We start from the raw sequence: 19,530 nt of genomic DNA, 5'->3' as shown, positions 1-19,530 counted from the left end.
CGAGATGAGAGCGGAATAGAAGAATAAAATACGGGAGAATCCCGGTAAAAACGGGAGAGTTGACAGGTATGTTTGAGAACTATATGGAAACAACATACATTCATTCATTCATTTTCTTTTCGGCTTAGTTCCTTTAGTAATCTGGAGTCGCCACAGCGAAATGAACCGCCAACTTATCCAGCATATGTTTTACGCAGTGGATGCCCTTCCAGCTCCAACCCATCACTGGAAAGAAACAACATACAGTTAAAGTGAAAGCTATTCGCCCTTCTGTGCGTTTTGTTTTCTTTTTATATATATATATTTTCTAAATAATGCCTAACAAATGAAGAGATTTTTCACAGTATTTCCTATAATATATTTTCTTCTGGATAAAGTGTTATTTGTTTTATTTCGGCTTGGATAAATTTTATTAAAAACCTTTTTAAGGTCATTATTATTAGCCCCCTTAAGCAATACTTGTTTTCGATTGCCTACAGACTTGTCTGATTGCCCTAACTTGCCGAATTAACCTAATAAAGCCTTTAAATGAAAGTTTAAGCTAAATTCTAGTGTCTTGAAAATATCTAGCAAAATGTTATGTGCTGTCATCATGACAAGGATAAAATAAATCAGTTATTAAAAATGAGTATTAAAACTGTTATGTTTAGAAATGTGTTGGGGGGATATACAGAGGGGCTAATAATTCCGACTTTAACTGTATTTACATTCATAACAAAACATGCATATGAAATACTCAGGGACCAGGTTTCTTTAGTCCAGCCCACGTTAAAATCTCATTGGTTTAAAATCCAGCTCCGCGCATTCAACAGATATACTTTTATATCAACTATATTGGAGTGGGCTGTGGATGTGTGGCGTCATTCATCATCTCAGATGGGTTCGACTGAAAATGACTGCGGGCCTGCACCCCGTTTAACCTTTGGGATGAATCGGAGCTGTGATTGTGAGCCAGAGCTCATCGCCCAGCGTGAACGCCTGATCTCACTGATGCTCGGCTGTCTGAATGAGAACAAATCCCCACAGCTATACGCTACAGCATCTAGTGGAAAGCTTCCCAGAAGAGTCAGAGCTGTTAGCCCAAACCAATTCCATATTAATGCTAATGCGTTTGAAATTAAATGTTCAGCCTGCGCATATGGCTTTGGTGTTCAGGTGTCCACATTAGGCTATAATGTGATTGTTATCCAGGAGCCAGCATACCAGTTTTAAAAAAGGTGATGCAAGTCGAGATAATAATATGTCTTTATTTTTTCCTTTCTTTTATTTATCTTTTTCTTTCTTTATTTATCTATATATTTGTTCGTTTGTTTGTTAATTTTTTATTTCTTCATTTGTTAATTTGTTTGTTCATTCGTTTGTTTGTTTGTTCGTTAGTTAGTTTGTTTGTTTGTTCATTAGTTTGTGAGTGTATTCATTTATTCGTTTATTTATTCATTCGTTTGTTTGTTTATTTATTCATTCATCAGGTTGTTAGTTTGTTCGTTCATTTGTTCCTTTGATTGTTCGTTTGTTAGTTAGATTGTTTGTTTGTCAATTAGTTTGTTCATTTATTTGTTTGTTTGTTTGTATATTTGTTCATTCGTTGGTTTGTTAGTTTGTTCACTCATTCGTTCATTTGTTTGATCAGTCATTCATTCATTAGTTTTTTTAGTTTGTTTGTTTGTTTGTTTGTTTGTTTGTTCATTAGTTCATTTTTTTGCTTGATCATTCGTTTATTAGTTTGATCCTAAGTTTGTTCATTCATTCATTTGTTTGTTTGTTTGTTTGTTCATTAGTTCATCCGTTTGCTTGACCATTCGTTTATTAGTTTGTTCCTTAGTTTGTTCATTAATTCGTTTGTTTGTTTGTTTGTTAGTTTGTTCTCTCATTTGTTCCTTTTTTCATTAATTACTTTGTTCATGTATTCACTGGTTTGTTTGTTTATTCATTTGTTAGTTTGTTCACTCATTCATTCATTTGTTTGTTCATTCATATGTTTGTTTGTTCGTTGGTATGTTCGTTGGTTTGTTCATTTGTTTGTTCCTTAGTTAGTTTTTTTCCCTCATCCTTTTCTTTGCTTTTTTCGTTTGTTTGTTTGTTTGTTCACTCATTCGTTCATTTGTTTGTTCATTCACTAGTTTGTTCGTTCATGCATTCATTTGTTTGTTCATTTATTTGTTTATTCATTGGTTCCTTACTTTGTTTGTTCATTTGTTTGTTTGTTCATTCGTTCGTTCATTGTTTTGTTAGTTTGTTCACTCATTCGTTCATTTGTTTGTTCATCTGTTAGTTTGTTTGTAGATTCTTCTGTTGGTTGGTTGTTTGGTTTGTTAGTTTGTTCACTCATTCGTTCATTTGTTTGTTCATCTGTTAGTTTGTTTGTTCATTCTTCTGTTGTTTGGTTCGTTAGTTTGTTCCTTTATTTCTTTGTTCATTAGTTCATTTATTTGTTCACTCATTCATTTGTTTTTTTCTTTATTCGTTAGTTAAATGTTTGTTCATTTGTTTGTTCCTTCCTTCTATCCTTCCTTCATTCATTACTTTTTTCTGCTGGTTTTTATGGTTTTGAATGGAAGTTATCTCTGGATTGAACTGAAGAATAATAGGATTTACTTTATTTATAAAATATGGATTTGAGTTAAGTAGTTAAAAATTGTTTAACTCTGTAAAGGTATGATGACACTTCTATTTGAATCAAATCAATACTGTCTTAAAGAGTATTGTTTGTTTGTTTTTTTCAAAATTGACAGCTGGTCAGAATGACAAATGATTTCATAAAGTATGCTATGATTGAAAATTATCAGGAAAAAAAATGGCACCGAATATTGATTTCTTAACTCGTCTGATGTTAAAACAATGGCATTATGTTAACATAAAACTGTTTATATTGTATTGTATTTACCAGTAGTTATATTTTACAATATAATTGTATTATATTGTATTTACCAGTAGTTTAAGGAATGAATGCAAAAATATGTTTTACTTAAATGCATATACATCATAAATCCAGAGAAACTGGCAAATTTCAAGTAATCTCTTAATTTTTTTTCTGCCATAATAATCCACCTCTGTACTGCACATTAAACAATTTTAATGCCCAACATGGAGGCAAAGAAGCACACAATGAGCTGCTCAATCATAGTATTGCTTTGAATAAATTATCCAGTGGAATGAAAGCTGCGAATGTGAATTACCTGCACATTGTGCTCCACAAACAATGAAGCTCAGAGTTTAGTTACTTCAGAAATACTAATTTTACCCTTAATATAATGATTCATTTTCAAAGCTATTTCAATAATAAAATTGCAGGGCAGCTGCTGAACATCTCTGTCAATGTTTATTTTTATTATTGTTTTCTTTTTTACTTATTTAACCAGGAAGGTCCCACTGAGATGCAATATCTCTTCTACCAGGGAGTCCAAGTCAAAACAAGCAAGATACACATCACAACATACAAACACACACACACAAAACATACTTAAAATAATACAAACCATAGTCAATTCCTTTGTATAGAAACAACATCTTAAGTAAGTTTGTCTGAGAGTATATATAGGCAATACCTTTTTGCTAAATGGTTTGAATGAGTGCTTTCATTCAGAGTATACAGACAGACCATGGTGTAGTAAATCATTGGACATTAATAGGATATTAGTCTGTATGAGCGCTTTAAGTGCATTTGCTGGGTTTGGAGGGTCTCCTCTAAGGATTTCCCCTCACTCTTGTAAATATTTTATCTCATGTGGGCATTACTGGATCAGTGCTAATCGAACGAGTATTTAGCATACGTGTCTGACTGGAGGAACAGTGTTTTTACATCCTGTAAAGGTATTTTCCTGCATTTCTTCCATATTATCAGTTGTTCTCTGAAGGGTGGCAATAAACATTAAAGGGTCACGAAGCACCAAAACACATGTTTTGAGCTGTTGACAGTCGTATATGTGTCCCACACTGCTAAAAACACTATTAGGACACATATATTTCACAAAAAAAGTGAAAATTGGTTGTTTTTGCGTTATTTCAAGCAAATTCGTATGCCAATTTGAAACGAATTTTTGAAGCTGCGTCACGGCCATGAGATCTTAGCGAGTATTAGCGTGTAGACTGTACGTCTGTACCTGGGAGTACTGTATTACATCTCTGAGTGTGCTGCATTGATTCATGAGTATGGCTTGGTTCAAACCAATCAGCGCTCTATTATGTATGCGCTCGAACTTCATTATATATGCATGCTAGCTTCGAAGGCTGTACCTGAAACAGTGTTCAGACAGCAGTGAAACGCCTCGTCGTGTTGCCAAAAGGAGTGGGAAAACAATAAGAAATGTTTGGAGGTACGGGTCGTCAGTGTTGCTTTTATAATGTGCTGCAGTGAAGGTGTTGTTTTCATTTTCTCTCTATGATAGTGCTGCTGGACTCACGTGTGGATCAGTGCACGCGATGCACGGCAAAAATACGTTTACTGAACATTTTTACTCGAGAGCTTTTCTCATCTGGAAATGGTGAGATCCGGATTTGCTGCTCGTCTCCTTTAAAAAAAGTCGCAGCTCCAGTTGGTGGTGATTGTCCTGTCTACAGATTTGGTACGTGTGTGCGATCAGCGGCCTTTCTTTGTTTATTCAGATGGCAAAGTTATAGTTGGTATGGTCAGCAGTACTCTTCAGTGTTTAAAGACAGACCTTAGTCAAAATCATTTCTAAGTTACTCAGTTTACGTTAACATCTCTACAATATTATGGACTGAAAGATCTGCTGTAAATCCTGCTCTCTGAGTGTAAACACGTGAACACTGTAAGTAAACTACTGCCGACCGTCTTGTTTAGTTTTCGCCACATTTTGTGACAGGATTGTCTACACACACACGGCTTTCTAACCTACCATGTGCATCTGAGTTATCGAGAAATGCAGAGGTTTTTTCTCTTAATCAACGTGCGGTGTCAAACATTCCATCGCCATTAAACACACTGTCTTTCTCCCCTGCGTGTGTGTTTGTTTTTCCTCTGTGAAAATCAGCAAGTGCCCAAATGAAAACTCCCATTTTTATTCAAATCCTTCCCATTTTCCCTCCCCCGACACTCCCACTCAAACAGAGCTGGACACACCCACTTTCATGACTTTTTCCAAATTAGAGTTGTGAAATCACCCTGCTGAAACGGTGGGTTTCATGGCCCTTTAAAGAGCCGATCCTCTCTATACGCAACCCATACCGCCGATCCACCAGGGGACGCCCTTGCTCTTAAATGTGAGTCTGTTCTGTGCTTTCGCTTTATTCAGACATGAAAACACTTTGAAATAAATATAAAAATGGCGGGATTCCCTTTGCAGGGCAAGGACATTTTCACAGTATGTCTGATAATATTTTTTCTTCTGGAGAAAGTCTTATTTGTTTAATTTCGGGTTGAATAAAAGCAGTTTTACATTTTTTAAACACCATTTTAAGGTCAAAACTATTAGCCCCTCTAAACTTAATATTTTTCTGATAGTCTACAGAACAAACCATCATTATACAATAACTTGCCTAATTACCCTAACCTGCCTAGTTAAACTAATTAACCTAGTTAAGCCTTTAAATGTCACTTTAAGCTGTATAGAAGTGTCTTGAAGAATATCTAGTCAAATATTATTTACTGTCATCATGACAAAGATAAAATAAATCACTTATTAGAAATGAGTTATTAAATCTATTATGATTAGAAATGTTGATATAAATATATATATATATTTTTTTTATATATATATGTATATATATACATACATACAGACATATATATACATATATATACATATATATACATATATATATGCATAGCTCAATCATTTTAGCAGCTGTCATTTGATTGGTTGTCACAGTGTGAGGGTGTTTCAGATGTTTTGCTGTACAGTAAATGGATGTTTTACTGTCGATCTGGAGAATATGCAGAAGGACCTGCTGGAGTCCTCTTATCCGGTTACCATGGCGATCTGGGCCGCACATTCATGATGTAGCCATGTGTGTGTGTGTATTGTGTGTGTGTTTGGACTGCCCACAGGTGCGAGTTATGTTGCTCATCCACCCTTTTTGGCAGTGAAATGCAGGTTTGGTTTTCACACTGCGTCTATGTTTCGTGCTCTTGATATATTAATGTAAAAACTGCACTCATTCTCATCGAAAACATCCTGAGCATGTTTGAAAAGAAGAGAAATCTTAAAGCAGGTATATATAATGTTACCGTGGAATGAAGTTTGTACAATAAAATATTTTTTTATTCCGTGTTTATCGTGGAAGTGTTGCCAATTGCTTTATATTCTCAACAGCTAAGTGATCACTTAGTTTCACACTGTAAAACCCAACAGTCAACTTTGTCAAATGAAATGAGTGTAGTTAACTCAAAATTTACTTAATTCTACTCATTTGAAAAGAGTTTTGAACTCAGTGTTGAAGGTTATGAGTTAATTAAACCCCTCATTACTTCAACTTAAATGGAGTAAGTTCACAGTACTCAAATAGATTCGTTTTTTAACTCAAATGGTTTGTTTCAGTCAGATAAGAGCAAGCTGTAAATATCATAAAATAATGCTATGTTTTGACACTAATTTCGATCAAATCAAACACTGAAATAATTGTTTGTTAGTGTAATATTTTACGGCACACTGATTTAGCATGCAGTTGGTCTCCGTACCTGCCGCTTCATTCCAACCCAACAGCAGGTGGCACTGTCTGAGAAAACGATAAGTCTGGAAGTGCAGGTCTGAGTGTGCAGTTGGGTCTCCAGGCCTGCAGCTTCACCTTACTCCTGTGAGATGACAGCGACCTCTAGTGGATTCACACGAGAACAGCAGGCACTCGTGAGAGAAAATTGATATCTGAAAAGGTGTACACAGCGGCCTCTGGTGGATTTACACGAGAACAGCAGGCGTGAATGGCACTCGCGAGAGAAATTTGAGATCTGAAAAGGTGTACACAGCGGCCTCTGGTGGATTTACACAAGAACAGCAGGCGTGAATGGCACTTTCAAGAGAAATTTAACATCTGAAAAAGCGTATACAGCGACCTCTGGTGGATTTACACTAGAACAGCAGGCATGAATGACCCTCGCGAGAGAAATTTGATATCTGAAAGAGCGTACACAGCGATATCTAGTGGATTTACATGAGAACAGCAGACGTGAATCGCACATTCGCGAGAGAAATTTGAAATCTGAAAATGTGTACACAGCGGCCTCTGGTGGATTCGCAGAAACGAAAACTACAAAAAAAAAAAAAAACTTCCTTGGACTTTTTTAGCGTTCTCCAGAAATGTATATAGGGATACGTAATTAAAAAGAGCCTGGGTTGTAAAAAATGTAGTTGAAACCTGATTAACTTATTAAAATAAGTTAAAAAAACTTGACTTTTTGTCATTAGATTTTGTACTGTGTACCATGAAATAAAATAATGCTCCTTCCGCCCAGCCCTACATGCATATGGCGTTAGTAAGACACCATATCTGCACATTTTGCATATCAACATAGTGTTCACTTGCAAAAATATTATGTTCATAAAGGGCTAATGACGTTTTTATGAAGGTAGCAGTACTGATGCTCACGTTTTAACCATCAGCGCTTCTTTTTAATATCCTTTCTGTCCTCGGCTGTGTTCATAATCAACGTGTGCGCTGGAAAGATGTCATTTCCATTAGCTCAACAAACTCACGGCATTCAGTGGCTGTTGAGGAAAGATTAGTGCTGTGATTTGTGTGTCTGACATTATTAACTGTGCTTTTCTTCATTAACACAGAGGATAAGCGAAGCGTCGTCTGTCAGTGTCAGGAAAATCCAGGACACACACATGCGGGAAACACACTGTCAGCGCCTTTCTCTAAATATTACCACACATCATTGATTGAAATATTTACTGTGATTATTTGAGCAATGACCTTGATATGCAGTTTAGGTCAGAATTATTAGCCCCCGGAATATATTTTTTTCTCCAATTTCTGTTTAAAGGAAAGAATAATTTTTAGCACATTTCAAAACATAATACTTTTAATAACTCATTTATAATAACTGATTTATTTTATTTTTTGCCATGATGACAGCACATAATATTTGACTAGATAAATTTTAAGATTCTAGTATTTGGCTTAAAGTGACATTTAGAAGCTTTACTAAGTAATTAGGCAAGTTAGGCTAATTAAGCAAGGCTAATAATATTGACCTTAAAAAAGTATTAAAAAAATAAAAATAAATAAAAATAAAACTGCTTTTATTCTAGCTGAAATAAAACAAATAAGACTTTCTCCAGAAGAAAAAACATTCGCTATTTACAGGACGTAAAGTAAGTCCAAGTGGAAAAAATGAGTATTTTACTAGCAATGAGTTAACAGTTAAGTTTTTTTTTTAACAGAAAACTGTTAAACAGAGCACCTACTGCGTGAGAATGAGAGATAAATGATCTACTTTTACATTCGCTCTTGGATAGGGAAACCTTTATGCACAGACATAAATTAACCTATAAATAATTAATTTCGTTTGTTAAGCGCAAAGATTTGTTTCAAAACTATTTCTAAATTCAGTTCTAATTTCCAGCAAACGAATAAATGAATAATAATAACAAAATGTGCTCAAAAACCTGAGTTATATCCTAAAACACATGCTGTGCCCCATATGGTCTAAAACCTGACAGGTGGGCAAATCTAAGCTTGCTTTTAATAAAACAAATATAAATATGGATATAATAAATAATACTGCTAATAATAATAACATTATACAAAAGCTAATTGTTATGAATGAACTGAAAAAGCCTCCCGAGATGAAGAAGGAATAAAAGCAGTGGTTTCTCATGTTTATGTAGGCTAGAAAATAATATGTTTTGTAATATTTTAATCCTTTATATTTATATTCTATATCTATTCTTATTATATCCTATATATATATCCTTAATATTTACATTTTTTCATATGTAAAGATATTTGCCTATTGCTCTCTTGTGCGTATTAATCAGTGTGTAAGCGAGGAGCAACTCTGCGCTGGAGTTTAGATCGGGTTAGTTTTGGTCTAATGAAAAATCTATTATAGATTCTCAAAATAGCGACGCGCCAGCGGTCCGCCTCAGAACGCCTTCCTTTTTAGACTAGAACGCCTATGAGCGCACAAATGAGCGCTAATGCATTTGCTATTTAAACAGCGTAGCGCAACGCCTCAAAACGACTCTTGCGCCAAGCTGAAACTACCAAAAGACTACTGCGCCGCGCCTTGCGCCACACTGCGCCGGGTGTATGATAGGGCCCTATGTCTGTGTTTTGAGCCCTAGTAAACACACACACACATTTTATCCATGTTAGTAAGTTCACAGATGAACAAACCACAGCGTCTTCATCTTCGCTGACCTGGAATGAACTCAAACACACTCCTGTTCACGCAGTTGTTCGGCGCTATGAGACACACAGCAGATGTTGTGCTACATGTGTGTGTAAACCGCTGTATTATCTGAATGATGTATTAGACACGCTCTACTGAAGCCTGTCTAGGATTGCTGTTGTTAGGAGTGTGTGTGCATTTGTCCTACATTAAGCTGATGCAGTCAAAACACACATATTTGTTTCTCATGACAGTGATCCGCACTTTGAAAAGCATTATGTTGGTGAATTTGTGCACCGGCTCGTCTGAGTTTAACATGATCAAAGAATAAGACATTTCATCTTGACTGTCAAAACAAAGCTGATTGTAGGAATTTATTTTCTTTATTTTTATTTTTTCAACTGTAACTCAAAGCTTCACTGACATCAAAAAGGACAGGAGGAACTTTTGTGTTTGTGAACATTATGCTTGCATGCATTGCATCTGGAAGGGCCTCGCTGCGTAAGACATATGCTGGAATAATTGGCGGTTCATTTCGCTGTGGTGACCCCTGATAAATAAGGGACTAAGCCAAAGGAAATTGAATGAATATTTGCATGCCCCCCCCCCCAAAAAATTATAAAAATATAAATATATATATAAATATATAAATATATATATTTAAATATATATAATTATTATATATATAAATATATATATACATATATTGACCATATTTATATATATGACCATATTTATATATATGTTTATTGCTGTTATGCAGCTGCAGATTAAATATGGTCAATAGTAAAATATTATATTTATTTGACTAATTATATTTGAAACTAAAGCCAAAAAATGGTCTATAAGCAATCATTTCAATCTTTCAATAAACATTTCAGTTTATTTTGAAATTGGTTAATTTAGTTATGTGTTATTAAATTATTAAAGCAACAATTGAAAAATGTTAAATGTAATCAAAATGAAAAAATATTTATACAAAAAAAGTATAATCAGTACTAATAAATTAATTAAATGTACACAAATGATCAAATTGTTAGATATAAATTTGATATTAAAAATATATTTAAAATACATACATTTTTCTCAACAAAATATTTAATATTAACCAATAAACAATGTGGTACTCGTATTTTGTCTACACCTTATACATTATAATTATTATTATTATATTTAATAATTTTTTTATAATTTTATATTAATATATCATTTATTTATAATTTTATAATTATTTTATTATTATTATTAATAATATTATTATTAATAATTTAATCATTTTATTTGATTACTTTTTATTATTATTTTATTTAATAATTATTTAATAATTTTATATTATTATTTATTATTTTATAAATATTTTTATCATTCATTCATTCATTCATTTATTCATTAATTTTTTTTCGGCTTAGTCCCTCTATTAATCTGGGGTCGCCACAGCAGAATAAACCACCAAAGTATCCATCATATGTTTTACGCTGCTGCAACCCATTACTGGGAATAGTTACACTCTCATTCACACACATACACTAAGGACAATTTAGCTCACCCAATTCCCCTATAGCGCATGTGTTTGGACTGTAGGGAAACCGCAGCATCCGGAGGAAACCCACGCCAACATGGGGAGAACATGCAAATTCCTCACAGAAATGCCAACTGGCCCAGCTAAGGCGCGAACCAGCGACCTTCTTGCTGTTAGGCGACAGCACTACCTACTGCACAACCATACCGACCTATTATTATTATTATTATTATTATTATTATTATTATTATTATTATTATTATTATTATTATTATTATCATTATTATAATTATTATTATTATTATTATTATCATTATTATTATTATTATGTACAGTGTCTGGTATCTTCAGCCACACATATCTGTGCAAAAGATTGCGAATATATTTATTTGCATTAATTGGTAAATTAGTCTTATTGTCAAATAAAAATGTAAACGCACATCTCAAAAAATGTAGATATTAAGACCTGATGTCATTAGCAACTAAATGATTTCAAATGTCAATAAAAGTCACCCGGTTCAACTTTTCGACATCAGAATTGGTCGGAGCAGATATCAAGCTCCTGTAATTCACAAATATAACTGAACGGAAAACAATGGTAAACCACTGGCAAATATAAATTAGCAGGTACTTATATACCTATAGTAATGCCAATAAAGTACTTAAAAAGATAGAGTTAATTTTTTTTAATGTGCTTATCAAAGTAAATAAATCATGTTTGCCTGAAAAAAATAGATATCAGATCAGGCCATCGGGCCACTGTGTTTGATCTGCGTTCTGGACTGTTGAAAATAAAGAGAGCAAGAAAGCATTCCAGATCAGAAGTACAGCATCGTGATATCATTCATACACCATTTAAAAATAACACTCAGACACGGAAAGAGCAAACTCACACGCAACAATTATCATTTACCTCATATAGTATTTTTAGAGGGTTTCAGATTGCACTTTCGTAACATTAACGAACAATGAAAAATACATTTATCATAGTACTTATTCATTTGTTAATGTTAGCTAATAAAACTGATTACTGACGGTGCATTAACTATTGTTAACAAACACTAATTTGTATTTTAATAATGCAGTAATAAACATTGAACTATGATTAATAAATGCAGTATACGTATCGTTAATTCTTAGTTTATGTTAGTAAAATAAATATATAAAAATGTTTTAAGTGTGACCAAAAATTCCTGGTTAAACTAGAAAAAGTGATATAATATGTTCACTTATTAAAAAAAAGCTTACAATGCTTCAACATTTAGGGCGAATCTTTTTATGCCAATGCAATGCTAGCTGTTTTACTCATATTTAACTAATTTTTAAATATGTGCCTCAGCCTACATTATGGTAAAACATAAAAATATGTTGCTCCTGGTACATTTCGCTGAAGGTTTCAGAGGACAAATCTACTAGAGGGCGCTGTCTACATTTTCACAATTCTGAATTATGTTAGTTAGAGTACGTTTGGTTGTGCGTTTCAGATACAAAATCCACTAGAGGGCACTGTCTGCATATTTGCAATTCTGAAATACGTTACTTAAGTTGTTTTTTTGGTGCATTTCAGATTAAAAATCCACTAGAGAGTGCTGTCTACATATTTGCATTTCCGAAATATGCATATGTTTTGTTGTGCATTTTGAATGAAAAATACATTAGAAAGGGCTGTCTACATTTTTCGCAACTCTGAAATATTATACTTAAGGTACATTTTATTGTGTGTTTCAGATTAAATATCCTCTAGAGGGAGCTGTCTACATTTTTGATATTCCAAAATACATAATTTAGGGTACATTTTGTTGTGCTTTTCGGTTAAAAAATCCACTAGAGGGCGATGTTTACATATTCGCAATTCTGAAATACATTACTTAGGATATGATTTTTTGTGCATTTTGGATTAAAAATCCATTAGATGGCGCTGTCTACATAATTGCAATTTTGATATATGTTACCTCAGGTACGTTTTGTTGTGCATTTCAAATAAACAATCCACTAGAGGGCGCTGTCTACATTTTTGCAGTTCTAACATACGTTACTAAGGGTACGTTTTGCTGTACGTTTCGGAATAAAAATCTACCAGAGGGCGCTGCTTTCATTTTTTGCAATTCTGAAATGCGTTACTTAGGCTACATTTAGTTGTGCGTTTTAGACTTTAAAAAATTTCACTAGAGGGCACCTTCTACATTTTTGCAGTTATAAAATACGTTACTTATGGTATATTTTGCTGTGCATTTTGGATTAAAAATCCACTAGAGGGCGCTGTTTACATATTTGCAGTTATAAAATACGTTACTTATGGTATATTTTGCTGTGCATTTTGGATTAAAAATCCACTAGAGGGCGCTGTTTACATATTTGCAATTTCGAAATACATTACTTGGGGTACATTTAAATATATTACTATGGTGCATTTTGTTGCATGTTTCATATACACGTTTTCATACATTGATGACGCTTGTCGTACAGATCAGCTAACGAAACACAGACCTAAACACTTCCCTAAATTCAAACAATAGTGTTTTCAAAAGAAAAAGTGAGAGAAATTGCTTTGCGACCACACAGATTTACCTTGATTTTACATTAGTTTAATCTCTATGCAAACGAGCTTTACCATACTTGAACAACACAAGTACAACACTGTACAAAGTGAACTACAGAGCAAACATATTCGATTATAAATCACCATTAAGCTGTTTTGAGGTGTTTATTTTTATTTTGTGTTCTACTAAGAACAAGAGAAAATTTTTTATTTGTTCATCGATAATATCTCGCTGTAAATATCAATAGTGTGAAAAGGAACAAAAGTTGTTTGTGTCATAGTGCCCCCTAGTGTTCATTTACATACAAACTGCAGTCAAACGTGAAATGTAGGCTGAAGCACACACTGTATTTCCTGTGTTGCCTTTATTTGATGACTTTTTAAATAACTTACAATCCTACATTCAGTTTTAACATGAGTAACTGTGTATTTGTGCACTTTAGTAGTGTTTTCCGGGTGTTTCTTCACCTCAGTCGGTCCAGCTGTTGTGCTCCTCATAAGGGCTGTTTGTTCGCAGCGGGTCACATGATCAGTGGATCTGTTGTTCAGGCGTCTGTCAGTGCGCTTCAGTGTAAATGCTTCACATTTCATCGTGAGCTGGTTTCATGTTCAGCCATCCCTTCGACATCTCAGGCTCTCCAGGAATGCGCATCGAGTTTTACTCCGGTCCCACCGGGTCTGACACAAACTTAACAGAAGAACAAATATTACGACGTTTTCCCATATCGCACATGTGTGCTTTTTTTGTTGATCCTGCTTGTAGTTACTTGGGTCAGAGGTTCATGATTGGTTCATTTAACAATGGATAGAGCTAAAAATGTCTCAAGAGAAGTGACGTGATTAGCGAGGTCTGATTTATTAACTTTAGTTCATACTGTACTTTAATTCACATGAATACGCAACATATAAAACATTTTTTTTGCTGATATTATTTCATAAAGTTTACAATTTATGGTTGTTTGTGTTAATTCACAATGCATTGCATAATATTTACTAATACTATTGTTAAAAAGAAAATATTTCTATTATTAAATATTGAATTTAGTAAAGTGATATAAGTAATATACATTTTATTGTTAATTATTATAATTATATATTATATTATATTATATTATATTATATTATATTATATTATATTATATTATATTATATTATATTATATTGTTTTATATTATATTATATTATATTATATTATTTTATTTTATATTATATTATATTATATTATATTATATTATATTATATTATATTATACTCTGTTTATTATATTATGTTTTATTATATTATGTTTTATTATATTATATTATATTATATTATATTATATTATATTATATTATATTATATTATTTTATATTATATTATGTTTTATTATATTATATTATATTATATTATATTATGTTTTATTATATTATATTATATTATATTATATTATATTATATTATATTATATTATATTATATTATGTTTTATTATATTATATTATATTATATTATGTTTTATTATATTATATTATATTATATTATATTATATTATATTATGTTTTATTATATTATATTATATTATATTATATTATATTATATTATATTATATTATGTTTTATTATATTATATTATATTATATTATATTATATTATATTATATTATGTTATATTATATTATATTATATTATATTATATTATATTATATTATGTTTTATTATATTATATTATATTATATTATATTATATTATATTACATTATATTATATTATATTATATTGATTGTAATGTAAGTAATATTTTTAAAAATGTGATAATGTGTTAATTGTCATATAATTATTAAAATTATTAAATTAAACTAGTAACACAGTCACAAATTCTGTATTTATTAATTATTCATTGTTATAAATATGGTGCAGATCAAATTATGTAAATATATTTAGTAGTTATAGTATATCTACTATGTTTGTAATATTGTTGTCGGTTCATTCCGTTGTGCTGACCCCTTATAAATAAAGGACCAAGCCAAATGTATGAATGAATGTTTTGATTTTAAAGTTTCTGACTTTGTCCAGTATGTGTAATAATCTTTGCAGGACAGCACAGTCTATCATATTAAGTATTGATTTTTGGCCCAATCAGTCTGCACAATTAAATAAGGGATGTAAAATGAAATCAGGTAGATGCATCTCTATATATATATGACATATTACAATCCAATGTTCCTCTGTTGGTTGCAAGCCACACTGAAAAGTAATAGAACAGCAGAGTCTCTAGAGAGCATTTGATTGAAAGCATAATGTGCGACTGCATTATAGTGTGGACTGTTTAAAACAGAGGGTCAATACTGTGTTTGAGTATATAAACATATTTCATTCATTTAAAGGAGACCTAGTATGCCCCTTTTTACAAGTCTCTGATGTCCCTAGAGTGTTTATGTAAAGTTTCAGCAAAATTAACCACAGATAATCCTTAACAACTCTTTGAATCTACATCTTTTAGGCTTTGATTCTAATTGTGGCATTTTGGTGACTGTCACTTTAAATTCAAATGTGATTGTGCTCTTTTTACAAGAGGGCGGAGCTACATGTGCCTATGTGTCAGTGTAGTGGTAGATTCAAAAACAAGACTAAAATCCTATGCTTAAGAGGGAGAGATTGTCACTAGTGGGCGGGGCTTTCCCTCCTCTGATGACACGTACAAAGGGAGAATGTCAATTAAAGTGTTTCTGCAGACTGTTTTTATCAAGTGTGATTGTGAACAATAAAATGTATACATCTGTACCATTAGAAGCTGCTTATATGCACAGTCTGTTGCCACACAATTGCGTTTAAACTCCTTATAAAAGTGATTTTTGCATAATAGGTCCACTTTAAAGCCTTCAAAATCGAATTTCTCATTCATATAAACAGATGTCAGATTAATTATTGACTAATGTTGAAGATTTTTAATACTGATGGTTCACATCCACTATTCTTAATGGCAGTTTGTTACAATAAGGAGTCAGTTTATTGGAGTAATGATTTAAATATGATATGCCCAATATAAACCTGTCTCTCATATATTATTGGGTAAATATTGATTTCTGGCCCATAATCAGATCACGGTATGATCAACTACAATCAAGTGTTCTTCCATTCTACCAATTTAAAGCCAAATTGATCATGAACTGAACAATTTAGTGTCATAATCATGAATATATAATTATATTTAGTATCTGTGTTGTTTGTGCATTACTTTAAACTTTTAATCCTGGTTCTCATAATAATATTTATGAAGGCTGGGATATTATATTATATTATATTATATTATATTATATTATATTATATTATATTATATTATATTATATTATATTATAGTATATTATATTATATTACATTATATAATATAATTCATTCATTCATTTATTTATTTATTTTTTAATTTAATTTAACTTAATTTAATAAAAAAAAAACTTTTTTATTTTATTTATTTTATTTTTATTTTGTTTAATTTTGTTTTAATTTAATAGATTTTTTATTTTGTTTTATTTATTTATTTTTTTATTTTATTCACTTTATTTTATTCACTTTATTTTGTTTTGTTTTTGTTTATTTATTTTATTTATTTGGTTTTATTTATTTATTTATTTATTTATTTATTTATTTATTTTAATTAATTTAATTTTCTTTTAATTAAAATGTTTTGTTTGGTTTTATTTTATTTTATTTTATTCACTCTATTTTAAATTTTTTTATTTATTTGGTTTTATTTATTTTTTTATTTTTTTAATTAATTTAATTTTCATTTAATTACATTTTTTATTTGGTTTTATTTCATTTTTACTTTATTTTATTTACTTTTTTATTTTTATTTTGTTTCATTTTATTTTATTTTATTTTATTTTTTTACTTAATTTAATTTTAATTACATTTTAATTTAATTTAATTTAATTTAATTTTATTTTTAATAACTCGTTTGGATTTAAATATGTCATATTTTATTCCCAAAGATGCTAGGTGACCAAATATACATATATCTAATGAATAGTTCGTTGTTTAATTACTAACTAGTTAAACTTTAAAAGTATATTAAAATAAATAAAAAAAAGACTTTCTCTATTATCCTTAACAATAGCCTTGACTATATCCACAATATACCACAACCAATATAGCCAATCTTATTGCTTAAGTATAGATTTTAGGCTTATAATCAGATCAGATAATTAAATCACTGATATGAAATGAAATCAGGTGCTTGTGTCTGTGTACCAATTACAATCCAGTGTTTTTCCATTAGCGGCAGTGAAACCCAATCCTCCCTTTGACTGGGTCCATCTGTTGTGTCTTCCACTATGACCTTGGCTTACGCTCTTTTCTCTGTCGTCACCATCCCTCTTTTCTCCATATGCATGCATGTGTGTGTGTGTGTGTGTGTGTGTAATCTCGGCCCGTCTGTAGAAAGCAGTGTTGTTGAGGAGCCTTTACATTGATATATACGGGACTGCAGAGCTGCTCTGTATCGCTCTGGGCATCTGTCGGTGACTCATTGAGGTTTTTTTTCCAGCTTTGCATTCACAGACGCATGTTAGCGCAGACAACTGTTAGGAGTTGGGCTTTGCGTGTGCAGGCAGTCATAGATGATATACTGCCAGATATACACTGCAGGGTTTCGGGAGCATCCTTCTTATTATAGATAAACTGGGGATATTTTTACTTGATCTAAGAATTTGTAGATATTTGGACTAGAAACAAGACAAATTGCCTTTCAAACCACCTGGAACTGTATTCATATCATAATATTTATCACAGAGAAATAAAACATTGCAATATGACATTTTTTCCAGTATTGTGCCGCCCTATGTCACATATTTATATTTATTAGTTTCAAAAAGAGGCTGATCAATAATTGATGTTAATAATTATGTGAAAATGACTTGAAAATCTGACCTGAAGTGACGTTCGCACCTGTTTTGGGATGCAGTTTCTGCTGGGCTGAGCGCTGCACCTGGTTGTCTGGGCCGCCTGCACACTCCTCCACTGTTCACCCTCATCTGTATGCCACACATGGCTGAAGTCTGGAGTGGTTTGTCTTGGTCTGTTTTGAGAGCTCGGTCAGCAGCATCTGAAAAACAGTTTCGATTTTAGCCTTTCCTCATCCCTCTTAAACCCCTCTCAGCGATGTCACTCTGCCAAAGATAAGATGCCGGCAGCCTGCAGTGCTGAAGCAGTGTTACAGCAGAATACAGCAACATTTACAGCAGAGATACTGTAAAACACAGCAATGTTACAGCAGATTATATCAACACAGAGCAAAGGTACCGCAAAATATAGCAGAATCAGGCAGAATACAGCAGTGGTACTGCAAAATATAGCAGAATATAGCAGAATACAGCATTGGTACTGCAAAATATAGCAGAATACAGCAACATACACCAGTGGTACCGCAAAATACAGCAGAATACAGCAGTGGTACCGCAAAATATAGCAGAATACAGCAACATACAGCAGTGGTACCGCAAAATACAGCAGAATACAGCAACATACAGCAGTGGTACCGCAAAATACAGCAGAATACAGCAACATACAGCAGTGGTACCGCAAAATATATCTGAATACAGCAACATACAGCAGTGGTGCCGCAAAATATAGCAGAATACAGCAACATACAGCAGTGGTACCGCAAAATATAGCAGAATACAGCAACATACAGCAGTGGTACTTCAAAATATAGCAGAATACAGCAACATACAGCATTGGTACTGCAAAATATAGCAGAATACAGCAACATACAGCAGTGGTACCGCAAAATATAGCAGAATAGAGCAACATACAGCAGTGGTACCGCAAAGTATAGCAGAATACAGCAGAATACAGCAGTGGTACCGCAAAATACAGCAGAATACAGCAACATACAGCAGTGATACCGCAAAATACAGTAGAATACAGCAACATACATCAGTGATACCGCAAAATACAGCAGAATACAGCAACATACAGCAGTGGTACTTCAAAATATAGCAGAATACAGCAACATACATCAGTGATACCGCAAAATACAGCAGAATACAGCAACATACAGCAGTGATACCGCAAAATACAGTAGAATACAGCAACATACATCAGTGATACCGCAAAATACAGCAGAATACAGCAACATACAGCAGTGATACCGCAAAATACAGCAGAATACAGCAACATACAGCAGTGATACCACAAACTACAGC

At 32.3% G+C, this 19,530-nt stretch overlaps 1 protein-coding gene across 8 annotated transcripts in view; it reads left to right on the top strand.

Annotated features, from left to right (window-relative positions):
• Nucleotides 1-19,530, top strand: part of tanc2b (tetratricopeptide repeat, ankyrin repeat and coiled-coil containing 2b) — a 267,309-nt gene that overhangs the window by 153,246 nt on the left and 94,533 nt on the right. The gene's annotated exons all lie outside the window — the stretch shown is intronic.

Source organism: Danio rerio, chromosome 12 (assembly GCF_052040795.2).
Source record: "Danio rerio strain M-AB ecotype USA chromosome 12, GRCz13ab, whole genome shotgun sequence".
Lineage (NCBI taxonomy): Eukaryota > Metazoa > Chordata > Actinopteri > Cypriniformes > Danionidae > Danio > Danio rerio.
Note: the sequence above shows the minus strand (reverse complement) of the source record. Positions and strands in the feature narration are given on the sequence as shown.